Genomic DNA, 8851 nt, shown 5'->3' on the forward strand with positions numbered 1-8851 from the left:
TATTCTCGGAAATCAATTGGTCGCTGGTTCGATTCGGGCCACTCGGATTTTATCATGCCGCACGCACCTTCGGCTCTCGTTCTGTTGCCGTCTCTTTTGGCTCTGTTGGCGTCTCCGTGGTCATGCTGCCATGCCCTCTTTCAGTGTATGCCTTTCATAGACACGCCAGCCAAAGAATATGCTCATGGCCAGACGGCTTCGCCATTGGTCTTGCTTGCCGACCGACACGAAAGCGTTGCTGTCCGTGGCTCGGACCGCTCAACATTCCTGTGTGACTTGCACACTGCTGGATACGCACTTGGCTACTACAACGACATACCACCAGTGCTAGCGACGCCAGTCGTCATTGAAGTAGACAGATCGACCCTACTTTCGGTTTGCAATGGCAGACGTGGGACCCCGACCGCCGCCGTCCAAGAGACGTTACGGGAAGCCTATGGTGTGAGTGACGGCATTGCGGTCGTATAAAGTGTCGGCAGAGCCCACAAGACGACGAGGGAGGTCTAATAAGAAATGGGTCCATTTTGGTCGTCTGCGAGCACTTGTGCGTTTGATGGTGCGTGAAGCAGGTAGTGAGGATGCGTGGGCAGGTTGTGGCTGCGTGGTATATGCTGTAGAGGTGTTGGTTGTGCATGTAGGAGCGTGCGCAAGGTTTTTATATGTTTTTGCGTGGTTGTTGGATTAGGACCGAGTGTAGCTCAGTTGGTAGAGCGATTGACTGTAGTGTTCTATACTGTGTTTCAGTATTCTAATTGGTCGCTGGTTCGATTCCGGCCACTCGGATTTTATCATGCCGCACGCACCTTCGGCTCTCGTTCTGTTGCCGTCTCTTTTGGCTCTGTTGGCGTCTCCGTGGTCATGCTGCCATGCCTCTTTCAGTGTATGCCTTTCATAGACACGCCAGCCAAAGAATGTGCTCATGGCCAGACGGCTTCGCCATTGGTCTTGCTTGCCGACCGACACGAAAGCGTTGCTGTCCCTGGCTCGGACCGCTCAACATTCCTGTGTGACTTGCACACTGCTGGATACGCACTTGGTTACTACAACGACATCTAGCGACGCCAGTCGTCATTGAAGTAGACAGATCAACCCTACTTTCGGTTTGCAATGGCAGGCGTGGGACCCCGACCGCCGCCGTCCAAGAGACGTTACGGGAAGCCTATGGTGTGAGTGACGGCATTGCGGTCGTAAAAAGTGTCGGCAGAGCCCACAAGACGACGAGGGAGGTCTAATAGGAAATGGGTCCATTTTGGTCGTCTGCGAGCACCTGTGCGTTTGATGGTGCGTGAAGCAGGTAGTGAGGATGCGTGGGCAGGATGTGGTTGCGTGGTATATGTTGTAGCGGTGTTGGTTGTGCATGTGGGAGCGTGCGCAAGGTCTTTATTTGTTTTTGCGTGGTTGTTGGATTAGGACCGAGTGTAGCTCAGTTGGTAGAGCGATTGACTGTAGTGTTCTATACTGTGTTTCAGTATTCTCGGAAATCAATTGGTCGCTGGCTCAATTCCGGCCACTCGGACTTTATCATGCCGCACGCACCTTCGGCTCTCGTTCTGTTGCCTTCTCTTTTGGCTCTGTTGGCGTCTCCGTGGTCATGCTGCCATGCCTCTTTCAGTGTATGTCTTTCATAGACACGCCAGCCAAAGAATGTGCTCATGGCCAGACTGCTTCGCCATTGGTCTTGCTTGCCGACCGACGCGAAAGCGTTGCTGTCCCTGGCTCGGACCGCTCAACATTCCTGTGTGACTTGCACACTGCTGGATACGCACTTGGTTACTACAACGACATACCACCAGTGCTAGCGACGCCAGTCGTCATTGAAGTAGACAGATCAACCCTACTTTCGGTTTGCAATGGCAGACGGGGGGCCCCGTCAGCCGCCGTCCAAGAGACGTTACGGGAAACCTATGGTGTGAGTGACCGCCCCCCCGGTCGTATAAAGTGTCGGCAGAGCCCCCAACCCGACGAGGGAGGTCTAATAAGAAATGGGTCCATTTTGGTCGTCTGCGAGCACTTGTGCGTTTGATGGTGCGTGAAGCAGGTAGTGAGGATGCGTGGGCAGGTTGTGGTTGCGTGGTATATGCTGTAGAGGTGTTGGTTGTGCATGTAGGAGCGTGCGCAAGGTTTTTATTTGTTTTTGCGTGGTTGTTGGATTAGGACCGAGTGAAGCTCCGTTGGTAGAGCGATTGACTGTAGTGTTCTATACTGTGTTTCAGTATTCTCGGAAATCAATTGGTCGCTGGTTCGATTCCGGCCACTCGGATTTTATCATGCCGCACGCACCTTCGGCTCTCGTTCTGTTGCCTTCTCTTTTGGCTCTGTTGGCGTCTCCGTGGTCATGCTGCCATGCCTCTTTCAGTGTATGCCTTTCATAGACACGCCAGCCAAAGAATGTGCTCATGGCCAGACTGCTTCGCCATTGGTCTTGCTTGCCGACCGACACGAAAGCGTTGCTGTCCGTGGCTCGGACCGCTCAACATTCCTGTGTGACTTGCACACTGCTGGATACGCACTTGGTTACTACAGCGACATACCACCAGTGCTAGCGACGCCAGTCGTCATTGAAGTAGACAGATCAACCCTACTTTCGGTTTGCAATGGCAGACGTGGGACCCCGACCGCCGCCGTCCAAGAGACGTTACGGGAAGCCTATGGTGTGAGTGACGGCATTGCGGTCGTAAAAAGTGTCGGCAGAGCCCACAAGACGACGAGGGAGGTCTAATAGGAAATGGGTCCATTTTGGTCGTCCTGCGAAGCACCTTGTGCTTTGATGTGCCTGTAAAGCAGGTATGGCAGGATGCGTGCGCCAGGTGTGACTGCGTGGTATATGCCGTAGAGGTGTTGGTTGTGCAAGTAGGAGCGTGCGCAAAGTTTTTTATTTGTTTTTGCGTGTTGTTGGATTAGGACCCGAGTGTAGCTCAGTTGGTAGAGCGATTGACCTGTAGTGTTCTATACTGTGTTTCAGTATTCCTCGGGAATCAAATGGTCGCTGGTTCGATTCCGGCCACTCGGATTTTATCATGCCGCACGCACCTTCGGCTCTCGTTCTGTTGCCTTCTCTTTTGGATCTGTTGGCGTCTCCGTGGTCATGCTGCCCATGCCTCTTTCAGTGTAGGCCTTTCATAGACACGCCAGCCAAAGAATGTGCTCATGGCCAGACTGCTTCGCCATTGGTCTTGCTTGCCGACCGACGCGAAAGCGTTGCTGTCCCTGGCTCGGACCACTCAACATTCCTGTGTGACTTGCACACTGCTGGATACGCACTTGGTTACTACAACGACATACCACCAGTGCTAGCGACGCCAGTCGTCATTGAAGTAGACAGATCAACCCTACTTTCGGTTTGCAATGGCAGACGTGGGACCCCGACCGCCGCCGTCCAAGAGACGTTACGGGAAGCCTATGGTGTGAGTGACGGCATTGCGGTCGTATAAAGTGTCGGCAGAGCCCACAAGACGACGAGGGAGGTCTAATAAGAAATGGGTCCATTTTGGTCGTCTGCGAGCACTTGTGCGTTTGATGGTGCGTGAAGCAGGTAGTGAGGATGCGTGGGCAGGTTGTGGCTGCGTGGTATATGCTGTAGAGGTGTTGGTTGTGCATGTAGGAGCGTGCGCAAGGTTTTTATTTGTTTTTGCGTGGTTGTTGGATTAGGACCGAGTGTAGCTCAGTTGGTAGAGCGATTGACTGTAGTGTTCTATACTGTGTTTCAGTATTCTCGGAAATCAATTGGTCGCTGGGTCGATTCCGGCCACTCGGATTTTATCATGCCGCACGCACCTTCGGCTCTCGTTCTGTTGCCTTCTCTTTTGGCTCTGTTGGCGTCTCCGTGGTCATGCTGCCATGCCTCTTTCAGTGTAGGCCTTTCATAGACACGCCAGCTAAAGAATGTGCTCATGGCCAGACTGCTTCGCCATTGGTCTTGCTTGCCGACCGACGCGAAAGCGTTGCTGTCCCTGGCTCGGACCGCTCAACATTCCTGTGTGACTTGCACACTGCTGGATACGCACTTGGCTACTACAACGACATACCACCAGTGCTAGCGACGCCAGTCGTCATTGAAGTAGACAGATCAACCCTACTTTCGGTTTGCAATGGCAGACGTGGGACCCCGACCGCCGCCGTCCAAGAGACGTTACGGGAAGCCTATGGTGTGAGTGACGGCATTGCGGTCGGATAAAGTGTCGGCAGAGCCCACAAGACGACGAGGGAGGTCTAATAAGAAATGGGTCCATTTTGGTCGTCTGCGAGCACTTGTGCGTTTGATGGTGCGTGAAGCAGGTAGTGAGGATGCGTGGGCAGGTTGTGGCTGCGTGGTATATGCTGTAGAGGTGTTGGTTGTGCATGTAGGAGCGTGCGCAAGGTTTTTATTTGTTTTTGCGTGGTTGTTGGATTAGGACCGAGTGTAGCTCAGTTGGTAGAGCGATTGACTGTAGTGTTCTATACTGTGTATCAGTATTCTCGGAAATCAATTGGTCGCTGGTTCGATTCCGCCCACTCGGATTTTATCATGCCGCACGCACCTTCGGCTCTCGTTCTGTTGCCGTCTCTTTTGGCTCTGTTGGCGTCTCCGTGGTCATGCTGCCATGCCTCTTTCAGTGTATGCCTTTCATAGACACGCCAGCCGAAGAATGTGCTCATGGCCAGACTGCTTCGCCATTGGTCTTGCTTGCCGACCGACGCGAAAGCGTTGCTGTCCCTGGCTCGGACCGCTCAACATTCCTGTGTGACTTGCACACTGCTGGATACGCACTTGGTTACTACAACGACATACCACCAGTGCTAGCGACGCCAGTCGTCATTGAAGTAGACAGATCAACCCTACTTTCGGTTTGCAATGGCAGACGTGGGACCCCGACCGCCGCCGTCCAAGAGACGTTACGGGAAGCCTATGGTGTGAGTGACGGCATTGCGGTCGTATAAAGTGTCGGCAGAGCCCACAAGACGACGAGGGAGGTCTAATAGGAAATGGGTCCATTTTGGTCGTCTGCGAGCACCTGTGCGTTTGATGGTGCGTGAAGCAGGTAGTGAGGATGCGTGGGCAGGATGTGGTTGCGTGGTATATGTTGTAGAGGTGTTGGTTGTGCATGTGGGAGCGTGCGCAAGGTCTTTATTTGTTTTTGCGTGGTTGTTGGATTAGGACCGAGTGTAGCTCAGTTGGTAGAGCGATTGACTGTAGTGTTCTATACTGTGTTTCAGTATTCTCGGAAATCAATTGGTCGCTGGTTCGATTCCGGCCACTCGGATTTTATCATGCCGCACGCACCTTCGGCTCTCGTTCTGTTGCCGTCTCTTTTGGCTCTGTTGGCGTCTCCTTGGTCATGCTGCCATGCCTCTTTCAGTGTATGCCTTTCCTAGACACGCCAGCCAAAGAATGTGCTCATGGCCAGACTGCTTCGCCATTGGTCTTGCTTGCCGACCGACGCGAAAGCGTTGCTGTCCCTGGCTCGGACCGCTCAACATTCCTGTGTGACTTGCACACTGCTGGATACGCACTTGGTTACTACAACGACATACCACCAGTGCTAGCGACGCCAGTCGTCATTGAAGTAGACAGATCAACCCTACTTTCGGTTTGCAATGGCAGACGTGGGACCCCGACCGCCGCCGTCCAAGAGACGTTACGGGAAGCCTATGGTGTGAGTGACGGCATTGCAGTCGTAAAAAGTGTCGGCAGAGCCCACAAGACGACGAGGGAGGTCTAATAGGAAATGGGTCCATTTTGGTCGTCTGCGAGCACTTGTGCGTTTGATGGTGCGTGAAGCAGGTAGTGAGGATGCGTGGGCAGGTTGTGGTTGCGTGGTATATGCTGTAGAGGTGTTGGTTTGTGCATGTAGGAGCGTGCGCAAGGTTTTTATTTGTTTTTGCGTGGTTGTTGGATTAGGACCGAGTGTAGCTCAGTTGGTAGAGCGATTGACTGTAGTGTTCTATACTGTGCTCCAGTATTCTCGGAAATCAATTGGTCGCTGGTTCGATTCCGGCCACTCGAATTTTATCATGCCGCACGCACCTTCGGCTCTCGTTCTGTTGCCTTCTCTTTTGGCTCTGTTGGCGTCTCCGTGGTCATGCTGCCATGCCTCTTTCAGTGTATGCCTTTCATAGACACGCCAGCCAAAGAATGTGCTCATGGCCAGACTGCTTCGCCATTGGTCTTGCTTGCCGACCGACGCGAAAGCGTTGCTGTCCCTGGCTCGGACCGCTCAACATTCCTGTGTGACTTGCACACTGCTGGATACGCACTTGGTTACTTCAACGACATACCACCAGTGCTAGCGACGCCAGTCGTCATTGAAGTAGACAGATCGACCCTACTTTCGGTTTGCAATGGCAGACGTGGGACCCCGACCGCCGCCGTCCAAGAGACGTTACGGGAAGCCTATGGTGTGAGTGACGGCATTGCGGTCGTATAAAGTGTCGGCAGAGCCCACAAGACGACGAGGGAGGTCTAATAGAAAATGGGTCCATTTTGGTCGTCTGCGAGCACTTGTGCGTTTGATGGTGCGTGAAGCAGGTAGTGAGGATGCGTGGGCAGGTTGTGGTTGCGTGGTATATGCTGTAGAGGTGTTGGTTGTGCATGTAGGAGCGTGCGCAAGGTCTTTATTTGTTTTTGCGTGGTTGTTGGATTAGGACCGAGTGTAGCTCAGTTGGTAGAGCGATTGACTGTAGTGTTCTATACTGTGTTTCAGTATTCTCGGAAATCAATTGGTCGCTGGTTCGATTCCGGCCACTCGGATTTTATCATGCCGCACGCACCTTCGGCTCTCGTTCTGTTGCCGTCTCTTTTGGCTCTGTTGGCGTCTCCGTGGTCATGCTGCCATGCCTCTTTCAGTGTATGTTTTTCCTAGACACGCCAGCCAAAGAATGTGCTCATGGCCAGACTGCTTCGCCATTGGTCTTGCTTGCCGACCGACGCGAAAGCGTTGCTGTCCCTGGCTCGGACCGCTCAACATTCCTGTGTGACTTGCACACTGCTGGATACGCACTTGGCTACTACAACGACATACCACCAGTGCTAGCGACGCCAGTCGTCATTGAAGTAGACAGATCAACCCTACTTTCGGTTTGCAATGGCAGACGTGAGACCCCGACCGCCGCCGTCCAAGAGACGTTACGGGAAGCTATGGTGTGAGTGACGGCATTGCGGTCGTATAAAGTGTCGGCATAGCCCACAAGACGACGAGAGAGGTCTAATAAGAAATGGGTCCATTTTGGTCGTCTGCGAGCACTTGTGCGTTTGATGGTGCGTGAAGCAGGTAGTGAGGATGCGTGGGCAGGTTGTGGCTGCGTGGTATATGCTGTAGAGGTGTTGGTTGTGCATGTAGGAGCGTGCGCAAGGTTTTTATTTGTTTTTGCGTGGTTGTTGGATTAGGACCGAGTGTAGCTCAGTTGGTAGAGCGATTGACTGTAGTGTTCTATACTGTGTTTCAGTATTCTCGGAAATCAATTGGTCGCTGGTTCGATTCCGGCCACTCGGATTTTATCATGCCGCACGCACCTTCGGCTCTCGTTCTGTTGCCTTCTCTTTTGGCTCTGTTGGCGTCTCCGTGGTCATGCTGCCATGCCTCTTTCAGTGTAGGCCTTTCATAGACACGCCAGCCAAAGAATGTGCTCATGGCCAGACTGCTTCGCCATTGGTCTTGCTTGCCGACCGACGCGAAAGCGTTGCTGTCCCTGGATCGGACCGCTCAACATTCCTGTGTGACTTGCACACTGCTGGATACGCACTTGGCTACTACAACGACATACCACCAGTGCTAGCGACGCCAGTCGTCATTGAAGTAGACAGATCAACCCTACTTTCGGTTTGCAATGGCAGACGTGGGACCCCGACCGCCGCCGTCCAAGAGACGTTACGGGAAGCCTATGGTGTGAGTGACGGCATTGCGGTCGTATAAAGTGTCGGCATAGCCCACAAGACGACGAGGGAGGTCTAATAAGAAATGGGTCCATTTTGGTCGTCTGCGAGCACTTGTGCGTTTGATGGTGCGTGAAGCAGGTAGTGAGGATGCGTGGGCAGGTTGTGGCTGCGTGGTATATGCTGTAGAGGTGTTGGTTGTGCATGTAGGAGCGTGCGCAAGGTTTTTATTTGTTTTTGCGTGGTTGTTGGATTAGGACCGAGTGTAGCTCAGTTGGTAGAGCGATTGACTGTAGTGTTCTATACTGTGTTTCAGTATTCTCGGAAATCAATTGGTCGCTGGTTCGATTCCGGCCACTCGGATTTTATCATGCCGCACGCACCTTCGGCTCTCGTTCTGTTGCCTTCTCTTTTGGCTCTGTTGGCGTCTCCGTGGTCATGCTGCCATGCCTCTTTCAGTGTAGGCCTTTCATAGACACGCCAGCCAAAGAATGTGCTCATGGCCAGACTGCTTCGCCATTGGTCTTGCTTGCCGACCGACGCGAAAGCGTTGCTGTCCCTGGCTCGGACCGCTCAACATTCCTGTGTGACTTGCACACTGCTGGATACGCACTTGGTTACTACAACGACATACCACCAGTGCTAGCGACGCCAGTCGTCATTGAAGTAGACAGATCAACCCTACTTTCGGTTTGCAATGGCAGACGTGGGACCCCGACCGCCGCCGTCCAAGAGACGTTGCGGGAAGCCTATGGTGTGAGTGACGGCATTGCGGTCGTATAAAGTGTCGGCAGAGCCCACAAGACGACGAGGGAGGTCTAATAAGAAATGGGTCCATTTTGGTCGTCTGCGAGCACTTGTGCGTTTGATGGTGCGTGAAGCAGGTAGTGAGGATGCGTGGGCAGGTTGTGGTTGCGTGGTATATGCTGTAGAGGTGTTGGTTGTGCATGTAGGAGCGTGCGCAAGGTCTTTATTTGTTTTTGCGTGGTTGTTGGATTAGGA

General features: G+C 53.0%; 1 non-coding gene across 1 annotated transcript; it reads left to right on the forward strand.

Moving 5' to 3' along the window:
* The first annotated feature begins 687 nt into the window (after positions 1-687).
* Positions 688-783, forward strand: PITG_27740. Its single transcript has one exon. It is a non-coding gene; the product is annotated as a tRNA-Tyr (tRNA).
* The last annotated feature ends 8068 nt before the right edge of the window (positions 784-8851 follow it).

This window comes from Phytophthora infestans, genomic scaffold (assembly GCF_000142945.1).
Source record: "Phytophthora infestans T30-4 supercont1.26 genomic scaffold, whole genome shotgun sequence".
Lineage (NCBI taxonomy): Eukaryota > Oomycota > Peronosporomycetes > Peronosporales > Peronosporaceae > Phytophthora > Phytophthora infestans.